Below are 17842 nucleotides of genomic sequence, written 5' to 3' on the forward strand. Positions count from 1 at the left end.
AAAACAGCTATGCCAAATTTCTTTTTCTGAAGATTATTCATAGCACCAAAACACTAAACTCACACAGTTTTCTCCCACAGCTGAGCTCAACATCTGCTGACTGATTTCAATGTTATTTTGCACTTGAACAACACGCCTGTAAGTCACAGGATCCAATGAGCTCTGCTTAAACCATCCTGAATTGATTTAACTGTCCTTGTTCTACCGGATATCCAATACAAAAGGAGTCCTGCTGCTCTCTGTGCATTAAAATACAAATGCCTTATAAAACTACACAGCAGATAAGTATCTGATGAGCCTTCAAAACTCTGATCAGTACATTTGCTCTTCTTCAGGAATCATTTGATGGTGTCACCAGCACCTGAAACAGCATGTTCCCCCTCCTCTTGCCGTGGTCTGAATACCCAACAATAAACTGTATCCCTGATACCTCACGCTGATACCTGTCTCTGCTCAAACCCACAAGAATAGTGGGTTGCAAAGTAGTGTTCCTTATAAATATATCTTAACCCGAAACATATCCTCTTAGGTATCTGCAACATGTTGCTTCCCGGTGTGTAAACTATGCAGTCGTCCGTGGTCATGGAACGCAGCAGAGCCCAACCCAGGAGGTTATTTCCGTCCCTCGGCTAACTATCCAAAAACGCACAGTCTCCACCCATTCAGTGACCCATGAAGTGTGTCTGTGGTGGGAGAGGCAGCTTGGGTTTAGGTCTTCTGTGGACACTTGATGGAGCTGCTCAAAAATATTGAGTTCAGGTGCACCTGTGATGGGATGGGATTTAAAAAGATGTGCTCTAATTTAATGTTTGGGTCCGTAATCTTCGCTTTGTGAGGTTGTAAAATTAGATTTGTACCTTGAAACTTTTTCAAGGTACAAAGGCTTACAAAATTTATATCTTTATCTGTGGAGCACTTATCACTGCAGCATCAAGCTGCACCGCCCACTAAATGCTGTTACGGAAAAAGTCTCTGCTGCCAGGGGGCCACTTCAGTTTGTTTGTGCCAACCTCAGGACCACCCAAATTACTCTTTTACTAGCTGCACTGTGACAGATTGATATATTTTTTCTCTTTTTGCTACTCTTTGTGCAGATGTTTCAGTGCCAAGGTGCTTAGACGCGCAGGGAACACTAACATAATAAGTATTGTGTGTGTGTGACATTTTGCTTTTATCTTGAGAATGACAATTAAACAACAGTATTTGCTCCTGAGTGGGAAGACGGCATCTGTATGTGAAATATTTATGCCCCAGATTGTTTGAGGTGACGTTGATCTTGCTCTAAGTGTTTTCTGTGAAGATACTAAGCTGCTTTGGGAAATTAAAAACTGAGGAAAAGGTTTGGTGTTAGAGGTTTGGTGATCCAGGTTTGTACTTCAGTATTTTATTTTAAAAAATGAATAAATGGAAGATAAAAGGAGATGGAGAGAGAAACTGTAACCACGGTTTTTATAAAGGGAACAACTATACGGCCAGAGAAGTATGTGAGGCTGGTGCAGGATATGTATGAGGACAGCAAGATAGTGGTGAGCTGTGCGGTAGGACTGACAGATGAGTTCAAAGAGGGACTGGGATCATCAGAGATCAGCTCTTGTTTGGAGGTTGATAGATGAGGTCAGTCTCTGTGGGCTATGATGTTTGCAGATGATGTTGTGATCTGTAGGGAGGGTGGGGAGAAGGGGAAGACAGCCTGGAGAGGTGGAGGTATGCACTGGAGAGAAGAGGCATAAAAGCAGAAGCAAGACAGAATAACTGTTATTGCAGGGGAGGCAAGAGGGAAGGTGAAGGTGCAAGAAAGAGTAGTGAGGATGGATTGTTTTAAATACCTGGGGTGAACCATCCAAAGAGACAGATGTAGTACAAGAGAGGTGAAGAAGAGTGGGTGGACGGGGTAGAGTGGGTGGAGATGAGTCTCGGGGCAAAGTAGAGTTGGAGATGCTCAGATTATCATTTGGAGTTACCAGAATGGACAAGATTAGAAATGAATACATTAGAGCAGGGGTGGCGGAACTCCAGGCCTCGAGGGCCGGCGTCCTGCAGGTTTTAGATTTCACCCTGGGTCAACACACCTGAGTCAAATGATTAGTTCATTAACAGGCCTCTGGAGAACTTTAAGACATGTTGAGGCGGTCTTTTAGCCATTTAAATCAGCCGTGTTGGAACAAGGACACATCTAAAACCTACAGGACGCTGGCCCTTGAGGCCTGGAGTTTGACACCTGTGCATTAGAGGGACAACTCGGACTGAGTACCGGGAGACAAAGTTAAAGAACATGAAGAATAGTGGATATACTGGGCAAAGGATGGTGAAGGTGGAGCTTTGAGGTGAGAGGAAAAGAGGAAGATTACAGAAGAGACTCACTGATGTAGTGAAGAAGACATGCAGATGGCTGTTGTCACTGAGGAGGGTGCAGGGCAGGGTGAGATAGGGGTAGAGATTTTTAATTACTTCCTCAAAAAGCTTTATTGTGATGTTTGAGTGCTGAAGTCATTGCTAATTCCTGTGGAGATAGGTGTGATTAAAGCTGATTAAATCATTAAAACTAAATGTGTGTAATTTATAGGCATTGTGAACTAACCACAGAAGCAAATACAGTGTGAGAGAAGAATAAATGGCGTGCATTTGTGAGTAAATGCCTTCTGCCTATACTGAGCATCGGAGAGGAGGAGTAGTGTGGGAACTCTTGAGATGGCTGGATACCAGGCACGTAGCAGCTTTCTGAATTAACTGCAGAGGTCTGCAGGTCCCCCTACCTTGGGTTATAGAGGGAAAATGATGGCAGTGGGGTACTGCTGCAGTGAAACGTGTAAGCAGGCGTGTCTAAACTGGAGAAGGGATTATAGAAGATGATCAGTGACAGTACAGGTTTATTTTATAGGATGTGCGCCTCTGATTGAATCGCCTTCAAATAAGGCAACACACAAATGGGTAGAGGAAACAGCAATACCAGCATGTGGAAGTGTCAGCAACAGGCGTGGCTGTGTTCTCTGGTGTTGTCGATACCTTAACTAGAGCAAGAAAGTGCAGGGAGAAATTTCTGCCACCACCTGGAAATGGTCTGAAAGAGTAGGCTGAAGGGTCAGAGGCTCACATGTCACTCACTTAGAAGAAGAGGAGTCAGACGTTTGAAAGAGTCTGACTCCTTTCTTTGTTCTAGCCTTCATTCGCCCGTCTTGGAGGATATGCTGCATGCATGTCATGTCAGAGTGACTAATTACTTGTTTTCTACTTCCAATTAGCAGTCATGTCAACGTCCAACTGGGAAAGTCGTATTTTTTCAGGCTCCAAGATAACAAAAAGAATTGAGTATGAGCAACAGAAAGATAACATCAGCCAAAGTCTGTGGTTCAAAATAATATTTTCTCCTATATCTCATATAGTCTCTTATATCGCATTAGTTTCAAAATCACAACATAGCAGCCCAATTTATGTTCAGTTATATGACATAAACTTTGTGTCTTTATTAATCCTCATGTTTATTGATAAAACAGACTGGAAAAATCACCACTAGTATTTGCTAACACAAGTAAATGTATAGAAATCCTCCATGGGATGTGGAAATTGCACTCTGCCTGAGTGGATCTTCTTTTGTCTGAACGCTGCGTGCCAGGAGTGCAGACACAACTCTGGAGCTATCATTATGATTAAAGGCTAAGCCCAGACTCACACTGGCAGGTGAACACCATTAAGTCTTATACCATATCTAAAATCTTGTACACTTGTACTTAAACGTGCTATTTTGAGGTTTCAGTATGTTCAAACCAACAAGTGATGCACTAATAACAGTCAACATGTTGGCCCCCCGAAAACGCATAACCTTAAACGATAACCACTGACTATACAGTGGAAGTGGAGCGACGACCAACGAATTTTCATCCAGTAGCGTATCAGCTGCACATTTCTAACATTACTGAATCATTGCAGAAATGAATCCAGTTCTAAGTACTTTTACTATCTCGGTGTTTCATTTTCAGCCGGTCAGGTTTCACAGCAGGACTGGGAGCATAGACGAGGAAAACTATCCTTCTGAGTATCTATATAGTCCCTTCTCCTCATTCTGCGAGCCTTTGAATGTAATCAAGCGATTTAGATCATTTCTCAAATCTCTTCAGTGTGATTGGACTAATTCAGTTGATCATTAATGGGTCTGGAAAGCTGACGCCAAGCCGTTTCAGTGCGTCTCTTGTGTGATTCATTAAAGGTCTTTAACTCGTACAGGATACTTTCCTGAAGCGCTGAAATGGATTGCCAAAACATGTTTTGCAAGATGGGCTTCATGAAGAACGCCTCTTCAGAAAATCTGTCACAGTTCCCACATGGTGATGCTGGCAATAGCTCAATGTAAAATAAAATCTTTTTTTACTGAAATAAAAATTAAAGATGACAACCAGATGGATTTCAATGCCAAATTTTAAATAATTTAGAATCAATTACCTCCAAAATTACCCAGCAACTTTGAATTTTAAATATTTTTCCACTGTAACAGAACAAATGTAAAGGATAGATGGACAGCAATAAGGAAAAAAGCGAGGATGAGGGGGGGAAAGGACAGATGAAGGGGAATAGCGGTCGTCTACTAGCAGTTCTATGAAACTGTATGTACAGGATTTTGCTTTGAGAATAATGCTGTCGTCTTACATCGTAAGTGTTAGGATAATGTTGTTTAGATCAAAAACAAACCTGTTTAAAGACATTGAAATGATAGGAAGGCACCTTTTGGTCATTTTTAGCATTAACCTGCATGTACATGTAGTTCTGGTTCAGCCTGTGTCAGTTTTTCCAGCAAGTAAGTTTCTTGTGGTCACCTCACAGCTTGAACTTATATCTTCTTTATGCACCTGTGTGTTTCCTCCAGTTCCCCATCTTTCTTACACAGTCTAAAGACTTACATGTGAGAATAACTGATAATTATAAGTTGGTCATGAGTGTGGGAGGGGATGTTCTGTCACTGTGTTAGCCCTGTGAGAGACTGGCATCCTGTCCATGTTTTACTCCTCCATCTATTCTATGTTCAATTGAATTTTCAATTCAATTTTATTTATATAGCACCAAATCACAACAACAGTCACCTCAAGGCACTTTATATTGTAAGGTAGACCCTACAATAATACATACAGAGAAAACCCAACAATTATATGACCCCCTATGAGCAAGCACTTTGGCGACAGCGGGAAGGAAAAACTCCCTTTAAACAGGAAGAAACCTCTGGCAGAACCAGGCTCAGGGAGGGGCGGGGCCATCTGCTGTGACCGGTTACGGTGAGATACAGTCTTTGACTTTTTTACACATGCATATACACATTCCTTTCAGTGCTCCTCTGCATTTTCTTAGCCATTCATTCAGCCAACATTCCATCCTTTCATCATTTTCTTCTACTTTATATAATTTAGTGTCACGGGATGCTGGAGCCTATGCCAGGCAGGTACATCCTGGACAGGTTTCAAGTCTATTCAAGAGCCAACACAGAGGGGACAATAATACACATTCACATACCCAATTTAGAATCCCAAATTAGCCTTTGGTATGTGGATGGAAGCTGGAGTACATGGAGAGAACCATACAGGTTCAGGTAGGACATGCAACCCAGCTATCAGGTGGATTCAAGAGAAGAAACTTAATTTCAATTTCTAGCTATCTTAAGTTAAAACCAAGAGGACTTGTATAAGGAAAAAAAGAGCCGGGAGAGCATTATGAGTGGCAAAAAGTGTCAGCCTTCCCAGGCTAACACAAGCTTGCTTTTTTCCATACCTTATCAAGTGTTAACAGCAATCAGTTAAGTAAACACTTAAAGACTCTTGCAGCACCACTGCAGGCGCTGCAGAGGGCAATAACAGGAAATACTGCACTTTGACCTTCTGGCTGTGTTTGTGGCTGATACAGGAGCATTTGGACTCATAAATGCCAGAGAATCATGCAGAGTTATATACCTGCAAAATGCAACTGGATGCAGTAATTGTATTTCTGGCATGTGACAGAATACATAATCTGCATTTTTATGCATTCTGGCATGCTAAATAGTATGGTAGCATTATTATTGGAGCACATTCTATAAGATCTGTCAGAAAAACAACCACAAACACCCAATTTGGTTCATAAATTGTTGGACTTTTCTCTTTGTGTCCTTACAATATCAACAACCTTGAAGCAATTTCGTTGTGAATAGACACTATGCACATACAACGGAATTGGACTGAACTAAATAACAGTGCTCTGGTTTCTTTGTGTTGTTATTCCTCTTCTGACAGCAGCAGACAATAAGGATTCATGGCTCAAAACAAATGATTCCTCTGTCTGAATGGTGGGAAAGCAAAGGAGTGCTGTCAGTGGAATTCTTAAGATTAAAGAGCTGAGCTGTGAGTAGGAATGGGGAGGAGAAAACCTGTGTGATCCTTCTGAGTTGCTTTCGGTTAAACCCACAGGATTCTCAGCTTTGTGTGAAGTCAAAGTGTGTGCGTGCACCACTCCACCCTCGATGACTCAGCTCTCAACTGCTCTGCACTTTGTAGGGATTAACGGAGGCATGTGGCAGACAAATGTTGTTTCTAATGAGTACGGAAACTGCATTTATCACCCTGAAAGCTGACAAGCATTGCATACTCTCTGTGAGGCAGAAATCACAATTTTCTTAAATTGCAGTCGACCACCTTTCAAAAAGAAGCACTCAACCAAAAAATTGTTTGAAGTAGTGAATAAAATCAGACTTTGTACGAAAAAGTGACTGAGGGGGGTGCATTTGAAAAATTTATTATAAAATACATAGAGTAGCTCAGGTGTCCTTCTCTTTGTCCAAACTGGGATGGGGATCAAATTTGGTATATTTGTCCTTTTATATCTGCCACCGTTGTCCTTAGTATTTCGAGTATCTCCTTGGTGTAGTGGTTGACACATTCACCTTGCATGTAAGTGAAGCTGGGATGAGACACAGAACACTCAGATGGTCGAAAGCTGTGATGACCTCCGCCAAAAGTATGCATAATAATTATGGGATCAATACTGGTAAAAAAAACCTGAGAAAAAAAACAGAGCTTCAATCATTTCAGAAGATTCTACAAAAGAGTTCTGGTTTAGATTCAAGAAATGTTCTCAAGTGCTCAATCAATCCACAGCAGGAGACTAGGGGCTGGTTTCTTGTTGAAGGAGTGATTTTCAAATTGGGTTGGGGGGAGCTCGTACTAGATAAGTTCAAACAGTATTTTTCGTTGTACTTGACAGTTGTGCAGCACACACTTGTGCCAGTGGTACAGCATAAAAAGCATTAAAGTGTGTTGTTCAGCCAGCACAGTATGTGCAAGAAAACCTGACTTTGACCAAACTTTAAAATCACACATATGGATAGATTGTAGATCACTTTAACATAAAGTCTGAAGCTGAGATGACGAAGAAACTTCTCTTCTTGAGCTCACGATACATCATCAATATAAAATACCCTCAAGCAGCAGGAGCTTGCAGTGCTGCAGCCAGGGAGCTGGAGAAGGCTCAGACTGAGTAATGATCTTCCCCTGATTAGTCAGAGGGCGGGCAGGACTGTACAATAAGCAGGAGACAGGAGAGACAGTGGAGAGAGGTAATGACTCGGCCTAGAAACAATGTTTGGACTAACAGGCTCCACAGATGAGGAGCCACTACAGACAAAAACATAGCTTCTTGTTCTTTGCAAGAATTTCATCACGAGTCTCACAGGTTGAATCAACAACTGCTTCAGTGAGAGATGGTCTCTGTGGAAGGAGACGCTCTCATTTTCAGTCAGAAAAGAAAAAAGAATGCTTGCACTTTCTTAGTAGGAACACAAAATTGATTAATATTAATAAAGAGTGAGTGAGGAAGGAATCAGGAGCAGCTTAACAGCTTAATCGTTGTTCATTAGTGGTTTCCTAATAACTTGCAATCAATAACTTGCAATCCATAGCCAGAGGTTAAAGTGGGCGGAATGGCATTCTGGCACTGTAAGTTAATGTTATAGTTCATTTTAGATTCACTAATAAGGTGTTAGAGCTGTACATGATGTGTTGCTGAAGTCATCTGGATGTTTCTTAATCTATTTTTTAAGGAAATTAAATAATGATAATTCCATGTTATTCAGACTAGACACTAAGTGCAGGTTAAACTGGATAGTTTGCAGTGTTGTGTTCCAGATTACAGTGTGAGACTATGTTGGACAGGTGCAGGGCCCGCTTTGGTATCTTTGGCCCTGGGAAGCACCAGGGACATTATAAGAGAGAGAGACTGGGCACTCAGTTCTGAATTAACATTTATGAGAAAATTTTGGATAGAAAGTAAGTGGGGGAACTATCAGAGGGGAAGCTTTTAAAACCTTGCAAAGTCAGCAAACTTTTTAGCAATCTGTATCAGATTTGACTGAATATCCTGTGCATGGCATTTTTATGTGTAGTTGAACTTTGAAGTGAAAGATAATGCTTCAAAATAACTGTAACTATAAGCCATTGGATGTGTTTCGATATAGCTGACATGTAAAGAGACTTTATCATTTTGAATATAAGTTTATCATCCACTTTTCAGCTTTAATGGCACATGTAAACTCCGCCTATGTAGCTTTTCCCACCTCCCAAATCCCACTAACTCTTGTCTGTAGCTGGTAGTACTCGGAAATATTGATTTCTGATAATAACAGTTTACTAAAGAACGAGCTTGAACATATTATGTTAGGATCAAAAGTAGTTTATAATTATCTATAAGTCAATCTTACTCATTTTCTTTGAGAGTTTTTACCTCTGATCCAAACACATTCACTGCTCTGTAATTCTCTTTGTGTCACCTTAAGCACCATTATGAGTAGTTACACATATATGTAATTGTTTTGAAGGTAATAGTGTTCCTGTTTTATTTCATACTGCTTTCAATTTCCCTTCCTTGCTATGGTAGTTTTCCCACCTTCTGCACCACCTGCTCCCAATCAGTTAATCCCTCTCCCCAGTAAACATTCTCCCCTCGGTGTTTCCCTGTCACTGACCAGATTGGGTTGTTACAACCAGATGTTGAGGTATTTCAGCAGTTTCTTGAGTTTCAATGTTTTTTGGGCCATACTTTTTTTGTTTATTTTGCTTCATTATGTTCTCTGCACAAATAACCTTCTGCCTGTCTTTTTTCTCTGTCCATCAGCTGGTTAGTTTGCCACCCGACCACCATGAACTTTTTTATTTAAGATTTGGATTTTATTATTGTCTCCTGTGTCCTGTGTATCATTTGTCATTACAAGACGCTCTGAGGACATCTTCCCAATTAGCTTCTATGTGTCTGTCCTCTTAAGAAAAATAAAGCTAGTATTGGTATATAAATATACAAAAGAGTGCTATTAATGATAAGTTAAGAAATAAACCCATCACCCGCTTACCATATATCTTGTATATATCTGCAGTATGCAATAACTACCTTTAGCTTTTAAGTGAGTTTCCTGACCACTCCGTAATGAACTGCTATAAGCAGAGGTCATGTTGTCCAACTGACTGTGTGTCGTTGTGTCTGACTGGTATCCAGTGTCCAGCCCCTCTAAGCCCAGTAACAAGGCCCTGCTGGGCCACAACTAAAGCCTCCAGCACCACAAACAATGGAGCAGGGCTTTATGATGGGTCGAAGCAAACTGCTGACTGTCCACTAGTGCTAATACGCCCCTATTCTGTCTTATCTCAGTGGTGTCACTCTTCCTTCACAAACACATGCACACACACTTACACATATGTGCATATTCAACATCTATTTCCCATCTTTGCAGTGGTTTGCAGAAGAAAAAGGGATTTTAGCCATCGTTACATTTATAAGTCCATACACTAAGATGGCCCCTCTATACTCCTGTAGCTCCATTCACCATTCACTATCTATCCATTTACCATCCATCCATAGATTCATCCATCCATCTCTCCACCCATCCATCCATCTCCCAGCCCTCAGACCTCTCCACCCTCTCTCAATTGCTCTCTTTCTGTTTGTGGTCGATGCCGAGCGTGTAGCTCAGTCTCCCTCGGGCCCAAACAGTCAAAAGGACCCCTGGATAAACTCCAACATTCACCTGCCTCCCCCAGCTCTGCCTCCCAGCTCTTCCAATCCCGCAGCCTGCGCTTGGGCTGCTCCACCGGTGTGTTTCCTCCTTCGGATTCCCACTGTGGACCATGTGTGAGTGTCTGCGTGGAATATTCAGAGTCACCTGGACACCTTCCTCCGATGCAGGTCAGGATGAATCAGTTATGTGTTGCTTTACTGCCCAGAGAAACACAAGCTCCCTGGAAATATTTTGCAAACTTTGTATTTGATGCAAAAAATGTATTTTATACTAAATTACATTTGCTCATCATCAAAGGAATGATTCTCTACTGTTTCTGTTAAGCTTTAGGACCATCTCCGGCTGTGAGTAGGTTAAAATAAAAAAGTTACATTTGGAAAAAGAATTGTCCACTTCATTCACTTTAGTTTAAAGAAATATCTGGAGTAAATTATGATAATGAAATTGAGGCTCATTACCATGGATTAACATCCTCTTCCGTGGTTTTACTTTTCTGCTTTTTTATTGTCTTTGTTTATAAGATTTTTTACCACTTTTGGGATGAATTTAGTTCATCTTATCTTGGACCTACCTTGAAGTTCATCAGAACTGGTTTGTGATTAATGAAAATATTGTACTTTGGCTTAAATTTTAAAAATATTGAGGGTTGATTTCAAGTTATAAGCCTCTGCTGCATGCTGTTTGAAACAGGAATCGCTCTTTCTGGATTTTTAGTCGTAAGATGTGGGCTGCATGGTGATTTGGTCTTTGTTCTTGTTCAGTATTTGGTGATACTTTGGCCAAAGCTTGGTCACAAAATTGTTGTTGTCCATTGTAAATCGCTGTAAAAATAACAAAAATGATGTCAGCTTGACAAGCTGATAGTGACTCATTGGCTGTTAGTAGATCTGCCAGGCAGCAAGTCAAAATGTATCCTGTTACATGTAACTCTGTTTCATTCACACTGTATTCTGCACATTATTAGAATCAGCCTTGTTACAAACAATTACGTACGTACTTTCTAGTTAGACTCGCAAGACTGTTTTACATTTTTGGATCTTCACAATCAGCAGATTTTGCTTTACTTGCAAAATTATCCTAATTAGAATAAAAATTTTAGTCAGATGTATTTTTTCTTTTACATAATAACAAATTAGAGGGAAGATAAGCAGAAGAAACTAGTAATAGAATAACAATATCTTTAACCTGATACATTCATATGTGCCAAGATCACAGTAATGTAAGCATTTGATGAATGAAGTCTAACAGTTGTTTGAGATCTTTGTGTCACTTGACAAGTTTTCTTTTGTAATGTAGTTGCCATTTTGTTTGTACACTACTTGCTTTTATCAATTTTCATATGATAAAAGTTGTAAATGATTACATTAATTTTGGGCTATGAAGTACCCACTACCGCTTATACTTTGTGCATTGAACAGCCCCAACCAAGTTTTTGTTTTACCTGTAAACACAGAAGATGAACATTCCAACAAAAACACATTTCTATTTTTTTCTTTTTCTTTCTTCTTTTTTTTTTTGCAGATCCACCTATTCATAAAATGTCATAAAAACATCCAACAATCAATCTTTGTCAAAATGCAATTCAAAGGCTGCTGAATCCTTCACACCCATCTCTATTAATACCCTCAGGTCAGGTCAGTGCGGTGAAAGGTCATCAGGTCACAAGTTAAGGTGAAGCTGAGGGAAGGAAGTGAGCATTTTGTCACTGATAACATTTTCCAGTTGCTGTTTAGTTTATCTGCTCATGCTGATGAAGTGTGTACATGTAGGAGAGAGAGAACAGCAACAATCTGCTTCCTCTGTGTGTTTCCAAGACATATAATCCAGCATGACGTAAGTCCAGGCAGACTGAGACGATACCCTTCTTCTCATCCAGTTGGGTATCGCATTGAGCACACGTTTGCTCTGTATATGCAAGCCACCTCTTTTCATGCTGTAACTGACTTAATCGATGTCATATCTGTTGTCACTGATGCCTGTTTTGTTCTGTGTGGGGGACTTTCTGCTACTGTCCATGGGACATACCAAGAAAGAGACACGGTGGCAGATAGAAATAGAAATAGGCAATAACAATCTTCTAACACATACAGCTACATCTGTCTGAAAGTCCTGCAAAATGTATCTAAAATAAATGTTCTTGTTGTCAGACTGCATCTTCACTCTGAAGGTCAGGTTGGGTTATGTTTATCGTGTCCACCTGGAAGAACATCTAACCTCAAGCAGAAATGTCTGTTGAGAATAGTTTTCACTTGTATTGATATGTTAATGTATTTTTAAACTGTTACTTAAATTTCAAGCCATATCATGTTTTTATGCTCTAATGGCAGCTGAACTGCTAAACAGAACTGTATTTAAGGCAATAAGATGTATAATGTGCATGGATGACTTCCAGCCAATCAGAAACTGGTATTTTCAGCAGCCGCAGCAGGCATAAATTAAAAAGTAATAACCTCTGAGAAGTGGTAGCTATGATATCACCCAGCACCCCACCCCCATGCACGCAGACAGGCTGTTAGACGATGTTTTTACCGTGACACACACTGACACACACACATACCTACACACTGCCTGCTCCAGTTTCCTGGCCCATTTAAGCGCTGACGAGGGCATAACTGTGGGTCTGGTGGGACCTCGTGCCCAGTGCCACACCTCGCCCCGTCTCGCCTCCTCCACCCCCATCCCACTCTAGAAGCACCGCTCCTCACTCCCGTGTTTGCTCTCCTCTATCTGATCCCTCAGTCCAAATAACATAAAATCATATCAGCAGATCGTTGCTGTTTTATGAAAAGCTTCTGCTGAAATTAGGAGAAATATGTGTTTTACTCAGTGATACTTCTGACATAGGACTATGTAATCCTTCAGACCGGGTTACTACAAAGTAAAATACCTACAGATACCTTCCACTCTCTTTCTCTCTCAGCCTTCATCCCGCTATTGTCTGGCCCTGCCCTTGATTCAGGATCCCCGGCCTTCTCTGTATCTAAATCCTGGCTTTGTGTTGGAGCTGAAATGCAACAATGACCATGTTAGCTGACACAGTGTTGGCTGTCTGATCTGCGCTGACAGCAAGCCCCCCCTCAACCCCACCTCTGCTTGGCTTACTGGAAATGCAGATAGCTATTGCTCATCTGCAGGGCTATGGGCTGGTTGGTTGGGTCGGCTCTATGGGGGTTACGTGGTTGGTGTGCAGGTGATGGGTTATAAAGCTCTGGGCTTTGAGTGGAGGTTTAAATGGTCTGCAGGTGTTTTCAGTTGTATTTTGTTTTTTTGGCTAATTAAAAAGATGTCAGCCCAATGCTGTGTGGTCATATCCACAGTCCAGAGCAGAGGTGTGTAGCTGCCCTGCAGGTGTGCAGGGACTGTATTCAAGTATCCATGAACTTCATCGGTTCACCAAAACATTTTCGTTTTTAAATTGCTCCACCTGAGCCAAGGCTGAGCATTATGCTCTCAGTGTTTTTGCTTGTCTTTGTGTGTAAGCAGAGAATTGTACAAATCACTAAACTAAATTTCTTGAAACTTGGTGAAGAGGAGGAGCATAGGCAGAGAAAACATAAACTTTGGTTGAAGACACCTTTAGCATTTCCAATTAATAATTCTACTATACAAAGTTCACTAGAGGGTGAGACCCTTTTGTTTACAAGTGAAACTAATTCACCTTCTGGGACAAAAGAAGGCTTGGCAAGAAATGTTTTTGGAGGTGGTACAGCAAGATGCCTGTTTCTACATGTTGTAAATTAAATCCAAAGTTTTCTTCACATACTTTGTTATTGCTGATTATTTGGTATGGACTCACTGCGGCCAAAAACAGTATCCCTCCTTCTCTGCTCCTCGGGTTATTTAGCCATGCAGTTACTGAAAATGAATTCCTTTTTCATGTGAGTAAACCATGAGCATGTCTTTTTACTTTTTTACTTTTCATCTATTCACTACGTGATCCCTTTTCACATTCTTTCAGTAGCCCATGTCTTTGGACTAAACAATATTATATGGTGGCTTTGGCACAGGAAGCGGGTCATATTCTAATTGGAAGGTTGTCAGTTCGATCCCTGGCTGCTCCAGTCTTCATGGGACTGGATGTTGAACCTTGAGTTGCTCCCAATGCATTCATCGGAGTTGCTTACAAATGAATGTGTGTGAATAGGTTAATGAACATGCTGCATAAAGCACTTTGAGTGCAAAAGCGCATATCAGAACCAGTCCATTTAATATATTCACTATGAATGCTTTGGGTAGGAGCACCTTCTCTGGAGAGTTTAGCTGTGATGATCTGCATAATTATCCTACATACCGCTAAGCATTTAGGAGTGGAACCTGCAGCTATGGTTGATGAAGTTGTTTACTTTCCAGGATCAAATTCCTTTTATGCAGCTGAGTTACTTCCACTGGAGTGAGCGCCTCTCCACTTCGTTTCACCTCAGTGAGTGTGAAGTTGTTGGTTGTGTTTTGGTTTGCACGAGTGCCACCTTGGATCTCTTCTGTAAGTGGCAGCTGCCAAGTATGAGTTTGTATACACTAACATGCAAGTTCTCAAATGAGTGGGGATGTCAAGGGAAGGAAATATGGAGTGAATATGAACTTTTTTATATAATACTGTTAATGATTTATTTAGAAAATGTCAGTGTAGATGTAGATGTTTTAATGCTTCTGAAAGGAGAGGAGAAAAACATTCCCAGTGCCACTGCATTAATATTTGGACAACATCCACAGTGTTGAAGATCCTTGAATCCCAAACAGCTCAGTGGGTGTAAAGGAAAAGAGAGTTTAGCAGCAGGTAATCTTTTGGTTTCTAGATGACAGTTGAGAGGACTTTGGCTCGCCAGCTGGCATGTATAAATTCTGCAACCAGCTGGATTACTGCAAATCATCAGTGAATTCAAGGAAGCATACAGAGACATACACAAATACACAGACATACACACACGGCAATGCTCAAATTCAGGCAGGAATACACAGAGACAAGCATATATAAATACACACACAACATCCAGCTCACAACAGCAGCTGCTTCCTTGAAATACATCACACTTTCTCTAAAACAAGATCCAAGGCCTGCTGTTCCTATTTTCAGCCACTTGGGATAAAAATAGCTTCTAGGGAGAAACATCACTCACTGATAAATTCATCCTGATACTTACTGGAAGCAAAGACGAGCTGAGTTTTTATTAGAGCTGTTTTCTTGTTTATATTGGCTCAGCTGAAACACCGAAGCAACCAACAGTTGGCGTCTTGCTGGAAAGAAAATCCACCTTTCAGATGTCACACAGCAGGCGCTTACACAAACTCAATACACTTTTCTTTGGAAACAGTCCCATTTTTCTTGCATATTAAGTCATTATAACTTATTGGAAGATCAATGACTCTGGCATATTTTGTAAGCTCAGCAATGTGCAGTTGGATAGCAGATGAGTAGGAGGAGCGTTTTCAAAGTAAAAAGAGTGACCTTTGAGCTTTTGTTTTATAGCCTGTTGTCTGTGTTTCAGAAATGATATATCATTAACTCAGTATTGTTATAGGCATTATTTACATTCCTCTTTAAAACAAGTAAAGGGGTCTCTCTATAGAAGCTAAGAGTTAAGTCTGCTTATCTCCTTGGCATCATAATTATAAATAATTGGCATCATGTATTCTGCAAGCTTTAACAAGTTCTCATTTTTAGATTTAAGATGATAAAGTTCATCTTTCCAATTCTTCTCATTCACTGTCTTAATAGCTTGCAGCAGGCACTGAGAGACAGAGAAACACTCGCTGCTCCTGCAGTCTACTATGACACAAACTTTGTTATCTTCTTCTCCTCCCTCCTTTATTACTATGGTCGTTCAGCCCCACCTCCAGGTGCCCTAATATGGGGGCATATCTCTACCCTCCAGCCAATCGGGTGGCTGCATGCATCCCTCCTCGAGATGGGGCACTGGCCAGGCCTGAGCTTTCAGTGAGGGGAGCAACAGGCTGGCTGGTGACAAGGGGCAAATGTTTAAAGCAAAGAGAGGGGGAAAAGAGAAAAAAGTACCAACAACAAATTAATGACAGCAGCCGACCAACACGAAGTGAGTGTGAAAGAGTCATAAGAACAAGAGAAGAGGACGAGCCTGAGAGTGAAGCTCTGCTTCTGTTGCTGCTGCTGCTGCTGCAGGTGGAGGGCCTGTCACCTTTGAGGACACGCTGAGGTTGAAAATTAAGGTAGGCTGTGTGGATGTGGTTTAATAAAGTCTGTGCTCATGCAACACTGCAGTCTGTGGATACCAGTCTGTTGCTGTGTAGGAAAATGTGCTAAAAGATGGGGAAGATTTTTGCTGGTTAGAGCAAATATGAAAGCATGTGTTCCTGATACTCTGTGTTATGGAATAGCAGCAGTGGTTTTTTTTCCCTTTTTTTTTGCTCTGTGTCTGTATAATTTAGCTATAAATCTGCCTGAAAACACATTGTTGTCTTTCTGAAAGGTTGGTTTAACATTTGGCAGCTCAGGAGCTGCTGAGAGCTGGGCAGAATAGTTTATGGAGCTGCCTGCAGACTCCAGTTTGCTGACATTGGAGAGCATAACAATAGTGTGCTGTTTAAATGCAAAGACAGTTTTAGTAAGACAGCTGCTGCTAGTGTTTATTCCAACATGCCAGTTGCTGGTTACAAACACGCGAGTATTCACTGAGGTTTATGGTAACTATTTGCAGCATGACATGTCGTTATGCTCCAAGTTTATAAGGGAGTTTTGTCAAGAGACCCAAGAGAAATAACACTTGAAAATTAATCAGAGCACTTATTTTAACCGTGTATCTGGCAGTGCCATTTGTTCAGCCCACATAACAGAGTGCCCTCATCATAAATAAACCACTCAACATTGTAAGTAGTTTACTGCTCTTTTAAACAACTGTCAGTAAACTACTCATGTCCCAGCAAGGTTTTTTTGTAAAAACACCAAGTGACCAAGCTCCTGGTGTACGCACTAGTACGTCTTTATGCTGCAGAGCACGCAGTCATTTCCAGTAGTCCCTGTCTTAATGTTACACACAGTGACAGCTGCAGTGTGACGGTCACAGGATCTGTTTGGCCCCCAGGTCCAACTTCACCGCTTACCAGCCTGGTATGTACGCTGGCTTAAAGTGGGTACAGAGGTATCACAGCCAAAGCACACCCACTCTGTGATTGAAGATCACAAACAAATAAGTCCCTCTGGATTACATAATGCATGCACTGGACATTTTTAGGCGATAAAAGCTACATCTTTGACAACAACACCAAAATAGACCAGCGAAACCAGAAGGCAGATTCTTCTTTCCAGCAACATTTGCACCAGCGCCCTAAAGGTTAAAGGTTAAAATGGTTTCATTTTTCCACTGGTTTAGGTGAACACATTTACTGTGTGTGGATGTGTGTGTCCACACTGAACTGAGAATAAATGACGTCAGAAATGAAATGATGGATGATGATAGCAGTTTCCTGGCGACAGATTTTGGGTGGTGGTTGCAGTTATGGGTGGGGTCAGTTTTAGACCGGCATTTAAGGGGTCAAGTGGGGTTAAGAGCTGACGGGGTAGTTCATGGGGGAGACCTCATGAGGAAACACCACTTGACGTACATGCAGGGTGAACTTCCTCTGGTGCACGCAGAGAGCTGAGAGGATGTTACAGGAAGGAAGACTCCTGTAAACAAAAGACCTGAAAGTACACTTGTTTTGCTTTGCTTTTCTTTGAGGCTTTATTTTAAACATGGTAAAATAACACAATAAAACATAAGGAAGGAGTGGGGAGAAGCACAAGGTTATTTAATCACACCCCATCTTCAATATTTAGTAACTTTACTTCCTGTTTTTTTCCTTCTCGCTCATAAATCCTTG

At 41.1% G+C, this 17842-nt stretch overlaps 1 protein-coding gene across 1 annotated transcript in view; it reads left to right on the top strand.

The window, feature by feature from the left end:
* Positions 1 to 17842, top strand: part of LOC146560511 (lysosomal Pro-X carboxypeptidase-like) — a 44133-nt gene that overhangs the window by 7249 nt on the left and 19042 nt on the right. The window lies entirely within an intron of this gene.

This window comes from Mchenga conophoros, linkage group LG14 (assembly GCF_057382185.1).
Source record: "Mchenga conophoros isolate Kocher_MC1m ecotype Shallow Benthic linkage group LG14, M_conophoros_male_GT1.1, whole genome shotgun sequence".
In the NCBI taxonomy this organism is placed as follows: domain Eukaryota; kingdom Metazoa; phylum Chordata; class Actinopteri; order Cichliformes; family Cichlidae; genus Mchenga; species Mchenga conophoros.